General features: G+C 45.9%; 1 long non-coding RNA gene across 2 annotated transcripts; it reads left to right on the top strand.

The window, feature by feature from the left end:
- The first annotated feature begins 2146 nt into the window (after positions 1-2146).
- LOC124985486 (uncharacterized) lies at positions 2147-19153 on the top strand. Of its 2 annotated transcripts, XR_007108866.1 has the most exons (5): positions 2147-2532; positions 2697-2802; positions 14902-14986; positions 18724-18877; positions 18978-19153. It is a non-coding gene; the product is annotated as an uncharacterized LOC124985486 (long non-coding RNA). The 2 variants fall into 2 exon arrangements; XR_007108867.1 differs by lacking the exons at positions 18724-18877; positions 18978-19153 and adding an exon at positions 15075-15370.
- Positions 19154-20003: the final 850 nt, after the last annotated feature.

The raw sequence follows: 20003 nt of genomic DNA, 5'->3' as shown, positions 1-20003 counted from the left end.
AGAAGAGGCAGAGCTCAGGCCTTCCCGCCGAGATGAGTCCGCCTGTAGGGTAGATGGTGCTTGGGCGGGGGGCACCCATAAGACAGGCTGCCCAGAGCAGGGCCCAGGCTCATGCCCTTGGTGCAGAGCTGCCATGGGCCCTGTCCCCTCTGCCCCTGGCCGGACTGTTTGGAACATAGGGCTGTTTGTACCCTGAGAAAGAGTTCGGGGAAAGGTTTTGTATGGGCTTTTTGTGTCGGGGTCCACGTGGCACCCTGGGCACACTCCCAGATCTGAGGGGCCTGTTGTTCAGATGTTTCGACGGACCTCTCCCAGAGCTGGGTGGGCATGCGCTGACTTTCCCCAGAGGCTGCCCCATATGGAAACATATGTTGTCAGTCTCCTGTCACCTATTGTGCAGTGCTAGTGGCCCTCTCCAACACAATGTTGTGAATCAAGACTTCTGGGAAAAAAAAAACAAAACAACAAGTAAGGCCTTAATGAAAGCCTGGGAAATTCATCTGTGGGTCCCTGGGCAGCTCGGCTTGCTGCCGCTGTGGCGATTCTTCTGGATGGAGCGCAAGACCTTGGTTGCTTTAATGATGCATTTTATACAAATGTGTCCCTTGCCGACAGGTATAAATCCCCTTGCTTTAATGGAATCACAGTAACTATTAACTGGTAGATTTTTATTTTAATCTCCTGTGTGCTTCAGGGGGAAGAAAGAATCTCCCCCGCAACTCTGGGTTTCAAGTGATGTTTCCCAGACATACTTTATCATTCGCCAAGGGCCTAATACAGAGCCTGCTGCAAGGGGCACTGATATAAGGGCTGGGTTCTTTCTCTGCCTAAATAACTGGCCAGGAACCTGACCTCAGAACGGGCTCCTGAGAGGCCTTGGTTTAGTAAAACCAACTGAGTTTGAGAAAAGAAGTGCAGTGTTGTCTTGTGTTGGACAAAACAGCCTCTGTGTGACTGTCTCTCCATGCAGGTGACATCTGTTGGACCCACAACAGCTCCCTTCATCTTGCAGGTGTGAGAATTGCCTCTTTATTCTTCTTGTAGGACTTGGAAAGGAAACTTGGCCTCTGCCAGTCAGAGGCTACATGTGGCCTTGATCTCTGCTTGCTGAGCCCAAGCCAATCCAGGGGCCCTTCCCCAGACCCCGGGGTGAATCTCAGTCTTCAGAGGGCTTCAGAATCACCCAGCATCTGCGTCATACTGCAGAGTCCACGTGCCACCCCAACGCTCTGATTTGGAATATCTGGAGCTGAGGCTCATACGTCAAGAAATACCATGCCCAAGCTAAGTAGTCAGCAGCTCTGAACGTTTGTAAGGAAAGGCTGGGAATAAAAAGGGCTTGTGCATTTTCCTGTCACCCCTGTGCATTGGCTGTGTGTGCCATGTTCTGGGTGCCAAACATGCCAAGTGATGTCTAGTTCTTCCACTCTCCTGGAGGCTGGTCCTCATCAGATGTGCCAGGCGTTCAGAAATGAGCAAGGAATCCCACTTGCCCCATGATTTCTGTAGTCCAGTGTGTCTGTGTGTGTGAGAGTGAGTGTGCATGTGTGCACGTGCATGCGTGGGGCAGACAAAAACAAACCAGGTAAATAAATGCTACAGTGAGGTCGCATGCACCCAGTCCCAGGCAGTGAATAACCCAAGTCACGCCTTCTGCTGAGCACTCCCTTGGCCCGGACTGTGTCTTACATACGTTAAGTAAATTTATCACCACTCCGTGAGACGGGTGAGGAAAGACTCTTTGGTTGTTGAAGTCATTTGCACAAAGGTGCCCAGCTCATAAATAGTGGAGCTGACACGTCCTTGCCAAAGCGGTGTTCTTTACAGCTAAATCACCGAGTCTTACTAGAGAAGGAATCTGTCTATTGCTTAGTGAGCACCTACTAAGTGGGCCTCACTTTATTGAATACTCATGACGTATTCAAGGGGACCAGAACTCTTGAAGAGTCCCACTGCAAGTCTTTGTGGGCCAGGCCTGCGTGTCTGAATGCCACCATCAGCCAGAGATTGAAGGGGGAACAGTTGTGGGTATATGGGGATATCGGTTCCCTTCTCCTTCCTGCTGACTGGGCAGGGCGTGTCATCTCCAGTTACACCTCCTAGCCAGTTCACCCAACGTGTGCAACAAGCAGGGCCAGACTGCCCTGGTCCCCTAGCCTTGGGGGAGCTGGGCTTCGCTGCTGTGGGAGTGGCCGCTCTTCAGCTGGAAGGTGCTACTGGGGATTGAGGTTTGCATTCCCAGCCTCCGGCCCCTCGTGAAGATGAGCGAGTTTCTCTCCCCAGTTCTTTGACCCAGGTAGTGAGGTGGGCAGGGTGCTGCTTGGAGAAAGTGGGTAGCTGCTGTAGCAGGAGCTGGAGTTCAATGCCTCGTGGTCCTTTGGTCACCTCACTGAGTCTTCTTGCACACGCCCCTTTTCACTTCCTCTCTTCACATCGGTCATGCTGGGGTCCCAAGAAGCATGACTGCTCCAGCATCAGCCACGTGACATGGGTGGTTCCCAGCACCTCGTCTAGAAGACGCTGAAGTGACAGGTCCTTAATTAGTGTGCAGTTTCCATTTTATAAATTACTGTTTGGAGCCAATTCTATCTATCTATCTATCTATCTATCTATCTATCTATCTATCTATCTTCTATCTATAGATAGATCTGTATCTATGTACAATTTTTAAAAAGTGCATCTTTTTCTTTCACTAGGTTCATCAAAACAGGAAGTCAGTTTCTGAATACTGGTCCTGTGAGTCAACAGAGACACCTTTCTCACTTGAACCCAAATTGCAACCCAGGGCCACTTGGAGCTACAGTAAGATGGGAGGATTGCATGCCGGTCCCTGGGGTGATAGACAACAGGACTGGGAGGTGGGCGCTGTCCCTATGATGTTAGAAAGTTAAGCCGGGGAGAACTTAAAAAAAAAAACAAAAAAACAACTTGCATAAGCTGGAGCGGCAGGGGTGGAAGGCAGGGCAGGGACAGGAGCTTCATTCCAGGGTGTTATAAATAAGGTGACAGGCGAGTGCTAACTAGCAGATGATGCATCCTGCACTTCAGTAGCAGTCAAACTGGAATGACAGTCCTGGGTCTTTCTGGCAGCGAGTGAGAGGGGTGACTGGGGTGGGGGTGGGCACATTTCAACACCTTGTGCTGAATTAAAAACACATGTACGATTATTCCGTGGCTTCATCTGGCCTCACTGATTCAGTCCAACCCCAGAAACAGGTTATTAAACCGTGAGTAGCAGTATGTGTTTCAATATGATCCAGTGAGTCAGAGTACCAAGGAAAAGGGAACCATATGGTTTCAAATCATTCCTTGATCATTCCTTGATGTCCCTGGGGTTGAAAGACAGTCCTTTTCTCCTTGTTAAGGTGGCCTCTGGCCAGCGAGAAGCCACTTAGCATGCACTTGTCAAAAGAGGCTCCTGGTTGCACCAATTTGCAGTTCCACTAACAAAGTATGAGTGTGCCTTCTCCCCACATCCTCGCCAACATTTATTGTTGCTTGTATTCTTGGTAATTGCTATTCTGACATTGGGGTGAGATGGAATCTCAGTGTAGTTTTTTTTTTTCAGTGTAGTTTTGATTTACATTTCTTTAATTGTAAAGCTGTTGAACATGTTTTCATGTATTTGTTGACCATTCACAGTTCTTCTGTGAAGTACTGGTTCAGTTCCTTGGTCCATTTATTGATCAGGTTATTTGGTTGTGTGTGTGTGTGTGTGTGTGTGTGTGTGTGTATGTGTGTGTGTGTGTGTTAAATTTTTTGAGTTCTTCGTATATTCTGGAGATTAATGTTCTATCTGAGATACTGGTGGTAAATATATTCTCCCATTCTATAGGCTCTCTGTTCATATTCTTGATTGTTTCTTTTGCTCTGAAGGATTTTAGTTTTGATGCCAACCCTTTTATCGATTCTTGATTTTACTTCTTGTGCTTTAGGAGTCTTCTTGAGGAAGTTGGTTCTTAAGCTGACATGGTGGAGATTTGGGCCTACTTTTTCTTCTAGTAGGTGTATAGTCTCTGGTCTAATGCCTAGGCCCTTGATCCACTTTGAGTTGAGTTTTTTGCAGGGTGAGTGATAGAGTTTCAATTTCATTCTACCTAACCACTCTGGAAAACAGTATGGAAATTCCTTAGAGAACTTAGAATGGAACCACCATTTGATCCAGCTATTCCACTCCTTGTTTTATGCCCAAAGGACTCAAAATCAGCATACTACAGTGACCAGCCAGTTCAATGTTTACAGTAGCTCAATTCACAATAGCTAAACTATGGAACCAACTTAGGCGCCCTGCAACAGATGAATGGATAAATAAAATGTGGTATATACACACAATTAATATTACTCAGCCATAATAAAAGCATGGCATTTGCCAGTAAATGGATGGAACTAAAGACTATCATGCTAGCTGAAATAAGCCAATCCCAAAAAAACAATGGCCAAATGTTCTCTCTGATATGTAGATGCTAACCACAACAAGAGAGGAAAAGATTAGAAGTTCATGGGACTAGAGAAGGGAGAAGGGAGGGAGGTAGGGAATAATAAAGACAGTAGAATGAATCAGATATATCTTTCCTAACCTTATATATGAATACACAAACAATATAACTCTGCGTCATGTACAACCTAATAATGGAACAAGTTATACTTATTCTATGAATGTGTAATATGTCAGAATACACTCTACTGTCATGTATATCTAGAAAGAAAAAGTAAATTTTTTTAAAAAGCAGGCTGATGGGCTGTCCCTGGTAGCCACCCCTGCTTCTCTGCAGGGCAGAGGCAGGCTGAGTGAGGTCGTAGGAGAGAATGCCTGACGATCTGCAGACAAAGCCCCTCAACATAGACAAGCTATGCTGCCACCGTGCAGTCCAAAATAAATAGCCTCTCTGCCACCGTTCGTGGGCGCTGGGAAAACACACCAGCCGCTGTGCCCAAGCCCACCTGAAACTCTCAGGCTGCCAGCTTCCATGGGAACCCAGGCTCACGGCAGGCTCGGAGCTCCCTCTTGATCCTCACTGGTTTTCCCATTACGCTAACACTCGCTCTCTGCAAAACCATGGCTTAGGCCCCTCTCCTCAGCACCGCCCACTCTTATGCTCTGAGCCAGTTGTCTGGGGTGGCCCAGGGACAGTGCTCTGCTGATGCATTGGTGGCCCCTGACCTGTTCATCGATTCATATTTCCATCAAGCCTGTGTTCTGGGTCTATGTGCTCTGGGACAAGCTGGGGACACAGGAAGAAAAGCAATGATCCATGTCCTCATGTTACTGCAAGTCCAGGGGGAGATCAAACCAGTCTCTGCAACAGGTACAAGTGATCAGATGGCAAACGTCATTAGAAGCAGTGTCTCATGCCACCGGGGATGCTGCCCAGGCAGCTGGCTTCATTTGCTGCCAGATCTAACCGCTATACTGAAGCCTTTCTGTGACTTTCAGTTGTTTATCAGGTTCCTCCCTCTGGAGACACACAGATCAAATTAAGCCTTTTCTAGAATGATGGCCCTTTGGGTCTGTGAACATGACCATCTTCTCTTCCACTGGCTTCTCTTCCAAGGCTAACAGCCTGATGCCGTAACCCGTTACACCCATGCCATTAGGTCCAGACCTGTCCTGTTTTAATTGCTCCCTTCTGGATGTAGTCTACTCTCCCAGTGTTTTTATTGAAGTGGGACAAGAAGAACCCAATATAATGTTCTGAATTTAGCTGGAGAAAAAAGGTAGAAAGATAAATAAATGAAGAATAGTGAAAAAAAAAATATGAAAAGAACCTGACTCTGTGTGTGTGTGTGTGTGTGTGTGTGTGTGTGTGTGTAGGCACATGCATGTAACACATTTTTACAGAAGAGCATGTTTTAACTTTAATTTTACACAGTGCAAAGTCAGTTCAAACCCATCTGAGTATGGCATAATTGATCGTGACTTTCTTAGATCATAAGGTACGATATTTACATTGTTTTTTTTTTTTTTCTTTTCTAAAAACTAATTAAGAAAGTTTGATGAGAACATCTGACCTACTTCTCCAGGAAGGTATTCTGGCTATCAGCTCCTCAAGTCAGTCTGTACTTTTATTTGACCTTTATCCAGTGGTCATGGCCTCATGATGTGTCCATTTCTAAGTAGTTTCTTAATCTAGTCATATATGCAGCTTTCTTTCCATGTCAAAGCTATTACCACATTCTGCTCTGATGCAGATGGCTCCTGAGAATCAGGCTGGCATGGACTGTGTATTGAGCAACTTCAGGGTAGTTGTTCTTCTCACTCTTTCTGTGACTAATGCACAACATGAGAAGATCACTCCTTTCTTGAGTGCACAATCTGGGCAACCATACATGGTGCCTAGATGCAGATCACCTGTATTATCTGCCTTTAAAGCACAACCTAAAAATGCTGTTTCTAAACCATTTAGGGGCACTCTGTCATTGTTTCAGAATTTACCTGTCACAAATAGAGCAGATTGGCAGTCGTATCTATTTCAGCTCGATATCTCCCAGAATCACTTGCTGCTAGGTTGTGGATTAGATGCATCCATGAGAAATTTGAAAAGAGGAAATGGGCAAAGACCAAACTTCTGCAGCTTGGGGTACTGTTGCTGGCAAGCAAGGTCGTGAAGATGCTGTGCTTTTCTGTAGCAAAATTCTCTTGTGCGGTCAAGGCTGTGTGTGCATAGAGAAGCATTATAGCAGCATGCTGGCAGTCCCCAGACCTCCCAGCTCTGGGGTCATGAAGCTCTGTGCTTCCCTCAGCACTCCCACCTTTTGCTTGGGTTGAAGGGGAGTAGCTCCTTTGAAGGCTAGTTCAGCCGTGTGGTAACCGGAAGTCACACCTGGACATGCACACTACAGTCTAACATCCAGGCCCTCCATTGATTTCATAGCACTGGGCTTCCTGTATTAAGTCTCTATTGAAAATAGTTTCCACAGTTTTTATTTCCTGCCTGCAGGTGAGCCCTGGCAGATACATTTATCAAAGGTAGTGGATGGAAGGTGATTTCAAGTTTTACCTCAATTAAAAGTGTCATATGATTGTGGCAATAGCTAAAAGGCACTGCACTGGGATCTGAGTTTTAATTCTGCATCTGCTTCTTAGGCACCTATGCCTGTGACCTCGAACAAGTCCCTTTTGCTCTTGAAGTCCTTTTCCTTATCTATCAAATTAGCCACGTAACACTCACTTGCGCATATGCTTACACATTCAGAGAATGTGTGTGAACATGATTTTGAGCAACAAAATGTGACTGTGGCCTGAGTATAATATACCTATATGCCAGAAAACCTGATCTTTTCCTTTAACAAAGTATCAGCTAGAAAAATTCTATTCACTGCAAAGTGAGAAATAAAAATCAAATGTCCTGCCTCCTAAATATTTTGTTTAGGATTCCCTAGGGCTATTTTCAAACCAAGAGTCCTGAGACTTTCTGAAGAGAGAATTGACATATAGGCAGACATTTCTAAATGAAGAAATGGAAACTTTGGTGGGGTCACGGGACTTTTCAAAGTAAGACAGCTGTCAAGATGGACATTTTCTAGCAGGCCAATTCCCTGGCCTTGTGGGAAAAAGGGTCAGTCTATAACATCACGTAATGCTGTGTTGATGGCAGATTATGTGGCCCTCTCTCGAATACCTGTTAAGTACCTGCCTTGCCTAACAAGGCCTTTGCTGGACATTGGTGCCTTAAGCTAGTTGTTAAAGTAAGTGTATTAGAGAAAATGTTACGGTAAGTAAATTATGTATCCATTAATCTGAATAATTGAAAATAAGACACAAATAAATATGATAGTTCTTCATTTTCCATTCCTCCCAGAACCTGCAGCTGCGTGTAACTGACTCAGGCACAGATACTGTCTGCCGTTCCTGTTCCTTGCAAGTCATGCTCTTGGCCACACTGTTTTAGTCAGCTTTTCACCGCTGCGGCTAAGTGATCTGACCAGCACAATGAGAGAGGAGGAAAGCTGTATTTGAGGGTTCATAGTTTCAGAGGTCCTAGTTCATAGAAGGCGGGCTCCATTCCTTGGGGTTCAAGGTGAGGCAGAACATCATGGCAGAAGAGTGTGGCAGAGGGAAGCAGCTCACATGATCAGGAAGCAGAGAGAGATTCCACTCTCCAGATACAAAGTGTATACCCAAGAGTCACACCCCAGTTCCAATCTCCTCCAGTCACATCCTACCACATCAATTAATCCCACCAGGGATTAATTTGCTGATTGGGTTAAGACTCTGACAACCCAATCATTTCTCCTCTGAACCTTCCTGCACTGTCTTACATGTGAGCTTTTGGGGGACACCTCACATCCGAACCATAAAGTATACCCAGGCCTGTCCTCCTACCCCTGTTCCTCTTCATGGGAATTTCTTCTCTGCCCACCTCTGTCTGCACAATTCTCAGCTTCTTTATGGCCCTGGTCAAAGGCCAGGGGCTCTGAGAAGGCTTCTTGAAGCTCTAAGCCTCAAGTTGTCCCTCTCTGCTGACATGGCCCTTCAGCTATATGGGGTACACTTTCCCAGTCTCATGCGAATTTCTTATTTTAATCATTGAATTAGTTTTTAGGACTTAATTGTTCAAAGCCCGTTTTCACATATATTCTCTCCGCCTAAGTACATATATGCAAAGCAGGTATTATTTGCCTAATTTGGTAGATAAGGAAAATGACTTTGAGATCTGAAGTTAGTTAGACATAAATATAAAATAATGACTCGTTTTATTTACTGCCTTATTTTGGTGCTGGGGACAGAACCCAGCATGCTAAGTACATATACTGCCACTGAGGTATACCCCAAGCCTAATTATTACTGTTAATTGGTAATTTTAGATAATTGAACCTGATGTAATGTAGCAGTAGGTGATGGATAAAGTTTGTTGAATTCAGTTTTGAATGTCTCAATCATCTGCTGTGCTGTGTACTCAACTGTTAAAAGAAAATAGCCAAAAAATAGATCTTGGTGAGACCTGAGAACTGATACTCTAAGTTTCCATCTTTTCTACTTCCCATTCTTTTGCTAGCCTCTACCTGCCCACCTGTCCATCTGAGCATGTGTACACCCACCTTGGTTGAGATATATATTATAGTAGGCGAGGAGTATTAGAATGATAGGAAATGGTGTCAACTCTGTGACTTTAAGTCAAATTCTGTAGAGTGCCAGGCATATAACATGTTGGGGAGGAGAAAAATGTGTGGTTTATTCAGGTCCTGGTTAAACTGAATGAGCAAAGTGCACAGGTATCGTCTGGGCATACTCCTGAGTTACTATTTAATTCAGGGGGATGTGACTTAAGGAAGAGGAGGAGAACAACAGAAAGACAGAAGAAGGAAACGCTTAGGAGAATAGATTTGAAATCTAAGGAGTTGTTTAAAAAAACTTAATGAAAACAGTATACATTTTGCTTTGTTGTTATTGTTGTTGTTGTTTTGGGGGGATTGAACCCAGCGCCTTGCTCATGCTAGGCAAGGACTCTACTGCTGAGCCACACCCCAAGCCCAGAATGCATTTTAATAGAGTTTTAAAGTGCATTTTTTTTTTACATGTATTTTCTCATTAGGACTTCACAGTGGCCCTGTGTGATGCATAGGGGTCATATTGTCATCATCATCTCAAGTTTGCATATAAAGAAATGGACTTATAGTCCAATGACATGTCTCTCTGACATAGCAGTTTTCATTAGAAATGGTTTAGGGAAATATGCCTATCTGAAACATTTATTAGCTCTCACTTTGTTTCAAGATGTCAGACTATATCCCTAATTAATGTAATACCAATTTGTAGCTCACAAATTAGGATTAGAATCAGCCAGTGTTAACCTAGAGCAGAGAGAAAAACAAAATAATCTGTGAAATGAGGCCAATCACGTTCACATGGCCATGGGTCTTGAAGTTTTTTATTAAGCTCAAAGTTCACACCAAGCAAAAGATGCTAAATATTTGATTCCAATTGTCTGTTTCTTTCTCTGTCTTGTAGAATGTACCACACCAACAGACACGGGTTGAGAAAAAAAGTGTCTGAATTGAAATGTTCTGGGTTGGTTATAGGTGAGCGAGAATCAAATGCTGCTTGCTTTCTGCTCTGTGTCCAGCTGGTGTGTCACCTACTGGAAATCAGTCAGAAGTCTGAACCACAGGATCATGTGAAGAGGTTAGGAAAGAACTCTTTTTTGTTTCAAAGAGAGACACAACAATAGAACAGTATTAAGATACAGTAGAATTTTCCACAGTTAGATACTCATTTGATTGGCTAGGAAAATATTGTTGTTCTATAGACCAGGGAGGCACTGATAGAGATGGCACAGTTCTCTTATCCTTGGGGATCCCACAGTGTAGTGGGGGAAGATGAACAACCAGGAAAAAAAAAGTCAAAATGTCTCCAAGAGTGTGGAGGGTAGGAGGGACAACTTGCTAGAAGGGATGGAGGCAGGTCCTTGTGGGAGATGATACTGGAGGGTGCAAAAAGTAGGTTCAGGCAGCAGAGAGGCAAAAGAAACAGCCTAGGCAGAGAAGCACAGCAGGCGACCAAGATGTCAATGATTGTTAAAATAGGCAGGGACTCATAAACTATGTGCCAAAATCCAAATTAAAATGGAGACGAATCCACATAAAAATAAGGAGACTATCTAATAAGACGTTTCCATACTCAGAAGGTCGCCTCGAGTTACTCTGCAGAGCACTGTGGTGGAGCGACCTATCTCAAACTTTCACGTGCGTAGAATTTGAATAGGAATCTCAGTAAGATGCAGAGTCTGATTAAGGGGATCTGGGTGGGGCCTGAGATTTTTATATTTCTAACATGCTCCCAAGGGAGGCTGCTGCTTCTGGTCTGCAGACCACTCTTTGAATATGAAGAGCAAGTAGGAGAAGACAGGTGGTGAGCTCAGCCTCCACTTGGAGGTTGGTATGTGCGTTTGTGTGGGTGTGGAGGGTCCCGTGTGCTGTGAGCTAGATTGGATGCTGCCAGGCAATGGGCAGCAACCGATGTTTTTAAATAGTGTGATGACAAGATCATTTGTGTCTGGTGACAATGTGGAGAATGGCTGGGTGTGGGTGGGACAGGGCACAAGGGAGGGAGGCTGCCACCATAATCTAGGGACTGTTCAGTGGCAGCAGGAACATAGAGAAGAAAGGGGATTGAAGGGATGCTCAGGAGGTAAGACAGACAGGGTGATGATTTCCTGGGTGGGTGATGGGAGGCAGAGGGGGAGGGAGAAGGAGAGAGAAATGCCCGGGGTCAGCATGAAAGGGCGAGGTTTGGCACTCCTCGATGAGGCATGTGATACAGGAGGAAGCAGTCAGGTCTGGGGACCCATGGTCACCTGAGCAGAGCTCAGGAGGTGGTTGTGACTGAGAACCAAGGTCCAGGAGAGCTGGACACAGAACTGAGATCTGCAGATGAAGCCACATCATGCAGAGAAAGGACAAAGAAGACAGGAAATGAATGCAGAATTTAATAAGGGGTGGTCCGAGGCAGGCAGAGCAGGCAGCATTGCAGTAAGGAGAAGCCAAGTGCTTCCAGAATGAGGTCATGTCAACGTCGAACACTGCAGAACGGTCCACAGGGACGAGGAAGGATATAGGTTTAAGCGCTCAAGATGACCCTAGTGAAAGTAATTCCAGAAATAGTATAGATGCGGGACCAAATAGTTAAGGAGAGTATGGTAGGCAGAAGAATGGCTTTCCTCTAAGACGCACCTGCTGGAATCCCTGGAACCTGTAGCTATATTATCTTACAGCAGAAGAGGTCATGTGAGTGATTAAGGGTCCAAACCTTAGATTGGGAGCTTATCCTGATAATCCGAATGACCCAATGTAATCACATGGGTTGTTGTAAGTCAAAGAGGATGCAGAAAGAGAGGTATGTGACAAGTCCACTCATCATGATTTATGACTTTGGAGATAGAGAAAGAAGGTCATAGGCCAGGGAATGTGGTGGCTTCTAGACACTAGGAATGGCTCCCAGGTTGCAGTCAGGAGGAAAATGGGAACCTTGGTCCTGTAGCTGCAAGGCTTTCAGGTCAATCAGCTAATGAGTGGGAAACAGATTCTTTTCTAGGTCCTTCAGAATGGAGTGCAGCTGATGATAGTCTGCAGAGACCCATACCTGTCTTGTGACCCTCAAAATGGTAAGATAATAAATCAGTGTTTTAACCCTCAGGCAGCAGGAACATATTATACCAGCAATAGAATGTTAATAATTAAAACTTAAGACTAAAAATAATAATGAGAGCTGGACACAGTGGAGCAGATCTGTAATCCCAGTGACTTGGGAGGCTGAGGCAGGAAGATCATGAGTTCAAAGCCAGCCTCAGCAACTTGGTGACGCCCTAAGCAACTCAGCAAGACCCTGTCTGTAAATAAAAATATAAAAATGGTCTGGGGAAGTGGCTCAGTTTTTAAGTGCCCCAATAATGAGGAAGTGAAGTAACTACTCCTTTAGGATATTTGATGGTAAACACACAGACACACACACATATGATTTTAAAAGTTAGAAGTTGGTCAACAGGGAAAATTTTGGTAGTCACTTCCTTTGGAGAGAGGGTTGGGATGATTTGATTCAGAGTTTAATCCAGATGTTAGATGCTACATCCTTTGGGCTCTTCACCTGGAAGAGACTGATTGATCAGTAAGATCACAACATTTATTGCAGGGACTATAATGCATCCCCTTCCCCTCCTCCCTTTGCCTTTGAAAATTTATGGATTAATTTTATTGTTTTAGAGCAGCTTTAGGTTCCCATCAAACTGAGCGGAGAGTGCGGAGCTAGCCCGTTTATCCTCTCCCCTGCCAGGCTGCCTCCCTCACCACCAGCCTCCTGCATCAGAGTCGTTTGCTACAGTGGAACCTTCCAGATGACTATTTACATTAGAGTTCGCTTTTGGTTTAGTATGGTTTTCAACCTAAAAATAGGTCCCGCCAGCAGACCTCGGTGCTCAACCACCTTTTTACTCTGATCTCCTTTGCTGCCGCCGCTCCACAGCCCATTAGCGCCCACCCCATGGCTGGGCAGAGGCGCATGCGCAGGGAAAGCCTCTTTAGTGTGTCTGCCACGCTGCCCGCTTTCCTGTCTCTCCCTGTGCAGTCTGGCTATTACAGTAAGAGCTTAATGTGTGCTCAATATTGTTGCGGTATCATTTGGAGGTTGACTGCTGGGTTGACCCAGGCAGAGGCCGCAAAGGCATTAAAGGCGCGTTTCCACGGGCTGAAGATTCCGTGGAGTCTGAGAATGGATGGTAAACCTCAGACTCCACCGAGATGCCATTCCCTGTGAGCTCTTTCCCCACCCTGTCCCTTCAGCTTAGTTCTGTTCCTCATTAATGCTTTTTCTCAGTTTTTTTTTTTTTTTTTTTTTAATACATGCATAAGTGGAGGCTGGCCACTTTTCCAGTCTTGCCCACCCACTCAGAGGTGAGGACATGGTTGTTGGCTTTCAAATGAGAAAGCGTTCTGGTGCTGTAGTAATGGGTCAAATGTGTTTTGAAACCTTAAAAAAAAAATAAGTATATACCTTTTGATGTACTTTGAAATTTCTGTGGACATTGCTCCAACTGTACTCATTAAGTTTGGAAAGAAAGTTGCAGGAAGCAGAGATCTCCACATATTTAACATATAGTAAGTGTCCCCAGTAGACGGTCCAATACCACAAGACAGATTGCTTTGCAATGGTGAAGATCTGTAAGTCTAAGCAAGTCCTTCCTTCCCTTTTAAATTAATTATTTTTGCATCCCTCCATCCATGTCTTTCTTATCCATCTGCCACATGGAAATATTATTATTGAACTGTTTTTGAGCATTTATTCTAATTCTTAGACACCTTGAAGAGTGCTGGACACTAGACTAGAAATAATTCTGATCATGATGACAGTAATCTTTGGTACAGTTGTCCCTTGCAGGTGCTCTGGAGGGTGGATCAGGTATCCACGGACTTACGTGTGATGTCATGGGGCACAAGCACTCTCCCCTCTTCCTAGAAAGACACAGACTCAGCCTCTAGTATTGGTACTCAAGGAAGTCCCTTTATCCAAGGGGCAGGATTATGAAGAAAAGTGTTTTGGAGGAGGTCACTTTCTGTGAGTCCATTCTGGGTGCACTGTGCTGTGTATCCTTCCTGTTTTAGTTATCCTGGTTTCCTGATCCTCTGCAGCGGCTGGGTCAGGCTTTTATATCATGCACATCTGGCAATATGGGTCCTGTATGATATTGGTAAGCTCACAGTGAATTTCCTCACTGCATTTCCTGCAAATATTTGGGACCAAATCCTACTCACCTGTGGTCCCTCAAAGTGGTCTTCTTACTAGCCGCGCTAGCATACAGTCCTCATCTCCTCTCACCTTCTCGGAATGCCTTGATCGCTTTCTGATGTTTGAGGCTTGGCAAAATTTTCTCATGCATTCCTTCTACGGCTAGCATTTATTAACTATTGTTAATACTGAGAGTTTTTGCCATGCGATAAAGATCCTTAGTTGAGTAAGACACGGTTTCTTAGCTCAAGAAATCTACCATCTGTGATTTATTTCTGATTCTTTTTTCCCTGAGTTTGGGGCATTTGGCTGATATGTACTGTTATAGTTTGGATCTGATATATTCCCCCAAAAGTCCATGGTAAAGGCTTGGTCCCCAGCTTGGCACGACTGGAAGGTGGTAGACACTTTAACCAGCGGTCCCTAGTGGAAGGTCTTCAGGTCACTGGGGGGCCTGCCCTTCAAGGGACGGTGGGACCTCAGCCCCTTCTACTCTCTTCCCAGCCACAAGGTAAGCAGCTCTGATGTACCAAGTGCTCCCCACCTTTGCCTCCCGGCATCCCCACCAAAAACCTGGTAGCAATGGGTCCACCTGGTCACGAACTGAAACCGCTGAAACAATGAGCCCAAATGAGCATTTTTTCTTTATAACTTGATTATCTCCGGCATTTTTTTTTTTTTTACAGTAATTGGAAGCTGATTGACAGATGCCCCAGATGTTTTATTAGATGGTCCATCCTGGAGGAGTGGCAGACGCCAGCTGGGGTCAAGGTGGGTATCTGGCTTCAGAGGGCATCCTGGATGCCTTAGCCTCTTCAGCTGGAGGAACGCCTTGTTCATGCCCTCCCTCGACCTGTAGGGACCACATTGACCTCTGCGAGGGCCTGTGGCTCATCTGGAGAGCTGAGGGACCCGGATGGAGTCGCACGGAAGCCGTGACCTTGTGGCATGGCTGGAATGGTCAGATGGAGTCGCGCTGGGAAACTTGCCCTCACATGTCAAGCTGGGATGCTTTCAATATCGAAAGCTCTCCATTCGCTTGGCACCCCAGTTTTATCTAGCAGTGGGTAGTCCCCCTTCGCCTTGGTTTTGCTTTCTGAAGTAAAGCTTCCTGTGGTCAACCTGGGTCTGAAAGTGTGAAACATTCCAACAATAAATAAGTTGTAAGTTTTAAAGAACTTTTAATATGGTCTATTGCTATGATTGTTCTACTTTAAACCTAATATACATAGGGTCCAGAGCTGCCTGAGGTTTCCGGTATCCACTAGGGGTCTTGGAGCATGTCCCTGTGTTAAGAGGGACAACTCTAAACCCAGTTCAACACCAGCAATGACTAACTCAGGTCACTACCTCTTTTTTGCTGTAGGGAACAGCACTACGTGTATGTTTGTGTAAAGGGAACACGTATCCACGCAGTTAAAGTTTTGCTACCTGTAAGCCATGGAATCGCTGAGGCCAGCAGCCCTAAGGAAGGCAGGGGTCTGTGATCACTCTCAGGTTAGCTTCTCTGTGTCTGAGCAGTTGCTGGAACTTCGATGTTATAATTGGGATGAGAAGAAAGGCAGGAGGTGACAGAGAAGTCAAATGTTCAGGGTGACTTTGTGAGTCTTCCAGGCTCAGATAATCGATCGCCAGGGTCCGTGGTGAATGCTGAAGAAGCTGGGTGTGGGGGCTTGGGAACAAACCCGTGAGCAGAGCTGGTGTGGGTGAGGGGCTGGGGCAAGGACATGGGACCAGCCTTCTCTTCACCCGGCCTTACTCCAGGCAAAGCAAAACTGATCTTCATTTGGCTTGTGTCGAGTGCCTCGGAGAACGGGGGTCATTTTTCACCTCTTTTCCTTTGGAGACATCGATGTCCCCGCCTGGCTGTGGCTGGCTGGTGGCCTTCAGCCTTGGCAGCCCTGAGCCGTCTCACGCCCTCCATGCTAGTGGGTAGGAGCCTTCCTCTTTTGCATGTCCTGGACACAGGACATGTCGGATGTCCTGGCCCTGCACACCTATGACGACTTCCTCCTGGGCCTCAGACTTCCTTGGCTCTAAAGCTGCCTGGCTTGACTGACATCAGTCTTCTGGGGAGGGGGATTGGCCTGGCCTCGGAAACACACGTGCAACTGAATGAATGTTATTAAGAGGAAACACATGCACGCGCGCACTCGCGCACGCACACACACACACACACACACACACACACCAACTAATTTAACCAGAAACCCCTTCCATGGCCATTGTTCAGCACTGGGAATGTGTGGTTCAGAGCTTTGGCAGGAAAGGAAGAGGTGACTCTGAGAGGCATTTCCTAAGTAAAAATTACACAGACTGGAAATGGTCGAGAGGAAATGGAAACCAGTGCTTTCCCTCCAAATAGGGCCATTCTGAGAGAAAGATGCAATGATGAGAGGCTAACTGGGAATCTTGACTAGGAACACCATCATCACCAGCCGGGGCCTTCTGTCGAACCTAAGGACTCCACCCTCACCACACGCCAAACATCCAGACACATTCCCTCTTTAGCAATGTTTCAGAAACTTCTTCCAGTGGCACATTCCAGTGCCAAACATTCCTTGGTCTGGAAGACCTTTCTTGTGTCTAACTTGAATCCCTCATGCTGCAGCTAAGGTTCATTTCTTCTTGCTGTGTTCCAATGGAAGTAAACAAGGACCCATTCCCCTTTCCTTAAGAATTCTTCAGACACTCAATGGTTTTGAAATAAATCTTTTTTTCCCTAGAACTTTTCACTTAATTGGTAAATTCTGGAGAAAACTTTATCAAATCTGTATGCTGTAGTTAAGCAGTGAAGTCAAAGCGTAGCACGGCACCCCTGTTCTGGGTTGTCCAGGAACGCCCTTTGCCCTGGACTCTCAATTGCCACACAGAACGCACCACACTGTTTAAGGAATATTTTGTTTTCCGTTTCTGGAACTCATTGTGCATTGCATCAAAAACAATGAGCCGGTTCAAACAGCTCTGTTGTCCAAGTATTCAACTTCCATGCAGGTCCACGTTGGCCCTGGAGGAAGAGTAGGACCGCCCAGCATGGGGCGTGTGTCTCTGGGTGTCTGTGTGAGTATGGCCAGGCACCGGGGCTGGGGCTGGCTCTGCCCAGCTTGAAACCTTCATGGCCTCTTTCTTCCAGGCCCAGGAGGCTGTCCCCACAGCGACACTCACACTCTGTGGAACTGAATAATTGTTGGCAAGGTCTGGGTGACAGTAAGCCAGATTGGGCAGGGAAAGCATTCCATTAATATAACACAATGCCATAATAGGATGCAAAATTCTGCTCATATTAATTCTTCGACAAGAGGAATCTTCGAACTCGACTTTGCACCGAAAAGAGAGGTAAAATGCAATCAGTCATTGTTGTGTTTTTGCAACCAAAGTTACCTTATTGGTCATCGGGGCCCTGTGAGCCTTTGCAGCCTGGGCTCTGTTCCCCAGGCGACTGACAAAGCCGTGTTCTGCCTGAGGAGAAGCACAGAGCTCTCTCACCCCAGCAGGCTCAGAACATCTCCTGCAGGCCTTCGCCGTGTGGCTCTAAGATGCTGCTGCCTTGGGAAACTGGCCCCTCAGAAAGGTCGTGCTCTTTCTAATTGCCCCATGGCCACAGTGCATTTCCATGTTGAGCCAGTGGGTAACTGGGCCTCCTCAGAGGACTCCGGCCTGCAAGGTCTACAGAGTCGATGGCAACATCTGTCTCCAAAAGCAGCGTCCCCCCTGCAGTCCTTGTCCCCAAGTGTAGGCATGATGCTTCTACCAGAGTTGGGGAGGACAGGGTGCCCTCCTCCCTGGGCCACTCTTCCTGAGTCTAGCAGAGTCCTCTGCATCCCTTGTCCATGCTGTTGACAGACTGTCTAACAAACTGAGTGTGGACACTGGGACTCAGAAATCTGAATGCTATTTCTAACTTGGCTGTGGTCCCTGGGCTTTGGTTTCCTACCACAGAGTCCCAGAGGGAGAAGTCGCTGGGCAGGGGCTTAGCGAGGTGGCCCATGTAGGGTGCGTACCAGAAGATATGGGATATTTTTCTTCATAAATGTGTAGAAAATGAGTTTAACAGCCTTTGTGAAATGGTGTCTTCCAGTCTAATCAGATTTTGGCAATGGTAGGGTTGGAAATACATTCAAAGAAAGCCCTATGAATTCTGTAGAATTCTAATATGCCTTTGATAGCAATTTAAACTCTCCTCCTTTATTCATTCTTGTACTTTCTTGTGGAGCATACATTTATTTAGAATATATAATGAGAGCCCTTCTAAAAAATCTCTAGAAACTTTAAGTGCAAACAAGCCGCATTCTCCAACCCTAGCTCCCGGTGAGATCAATTCCTTATTAAGAATTCTGCAAGATATGCTTAATACTGCCTGGGCAGTATTTCAGAATCTTCTAATAACACCTTGTGGGGAAAATGATGACACATTTTCTTCTTTTCCATTAGATTTCTATTTGTTTTTTTGAATGAAAGAGACTCCATATGTAAATGTGATTATTATTCTCTGAATTTCTTCCTTGCAGGTTGAGCATCCGAATCTCCTGGGTTGTTTGTACAGGATCCAGGCCTGAATTTCAATAGCGAATATCAACTAAGAAAAGCAGTAAAGTCCCTGAAAAATTAACATTGCTAAAGAGGACCCCAGGCCCCCCCAGGGTGAGACTCTGAGGATCACCAGTAAGTGACCATGATTTAATAAAGTGGCGCTCCCTCTGATTAGGGGGAAGTGGGTCTGGCCTCTTTTGCAGCCTAAATACCCCATTTCTGTGCGTGCCAGGCAAATGCTTCCAGAAACTGAGCGTCCTCCCAGCCCGAGTGAGCTTGGCAGTGGACAGCAGAGGACATTCCACTGAAATCCGGCCATCGGGAGCCGAAGACAAAGGCAACTGATTCAAGTGCACCAAATTGGAGTTTCTCTAATCAAATATATTAAATTCACCATCATTCTTGATTGTTTTAATGGGAAGAAAGGGCAGCTGTGCCCTTCATTTTCTAAGCATTTTATTTAGTGCTGTAGGATTGGAGGGCGGGGAGGGGAGGGAAAGCAGGGTGGAAAGGGAAGAGGGGTAGAGATGGCGAAGAAAGCTACAGGAAGCGAATGCCTTTTGTCTTAAAAGTAAAATGATTTTGCATGCTGTTCAGATCCACACGGAAAGTTCCCAGAGCCGTCACTCACTGCAAAAGACCCAAGATAGCCAGTTTATAAAGCACTCTGACAGAGGAGTAGGCAAGCAGCCTGCAATCAGACTGGGGGCTTGGAATCCTCGGGAAAGACACCCCAGAGCCTGGTGTTAACATCCTTGCTACGGGGAAGCCTGCTCGGTGGAACGCTTGTCTCCCTGTGTCTTTATGCTTTGCATGACGCTTGGAGAGCTCATCTTCCCTTCTTTTGTGATCTTCCAGGCTAAGAACAGAATTCACAAAAGGGCTTTTTCACCATTTGAACAATGGCATTTAAACTTCTAGTGAAGAAACGGATGGCCCAACTTATTATTATTTTTTTAATAGTTTAACAGACGGTCCAAGCGTGATGCTTCCTGCCCCTCGTGAGCAAGACTACCACGTCTTGGTATGCACCTCCAGCTTCAAAGGAGAGCTGGGTGCATGATGTCACTTCCTCCGGCTGCCAAGTTGATAACAGGATGAACCTGAACGCGATCGGAACCAGACATTCCACTGCCAAATCACTTGTTTGGCCCCACGGTCCGGCAGGAGACTTGGGTGGACGTTGTGAGGACTTCGCACACACCGATGCACTCTGCAGAGGGAACAAAGGTCCGAGAGTGGCGGCGTGGGGCTCGCA

This window comes from Sciurus carolinensis, chromosome 5, assembly GCF_902686445.1.
Source record: "Sciurus carolinensis chromosome 5, mSciCar1.2, whole genome shotgun sequence".
Taxonomy (NCBI): domain Eukaryota; kingdom Metazoa; phylum Chordata; class Mammalia; order Rodentia; family Sciuridae; genus Sciurus; species Sciurus carolinensis.
Note: the sequence above shows the minus strand (reverse complement) of the source record. Positions and strands in the feature narration are given on the sequence as shown.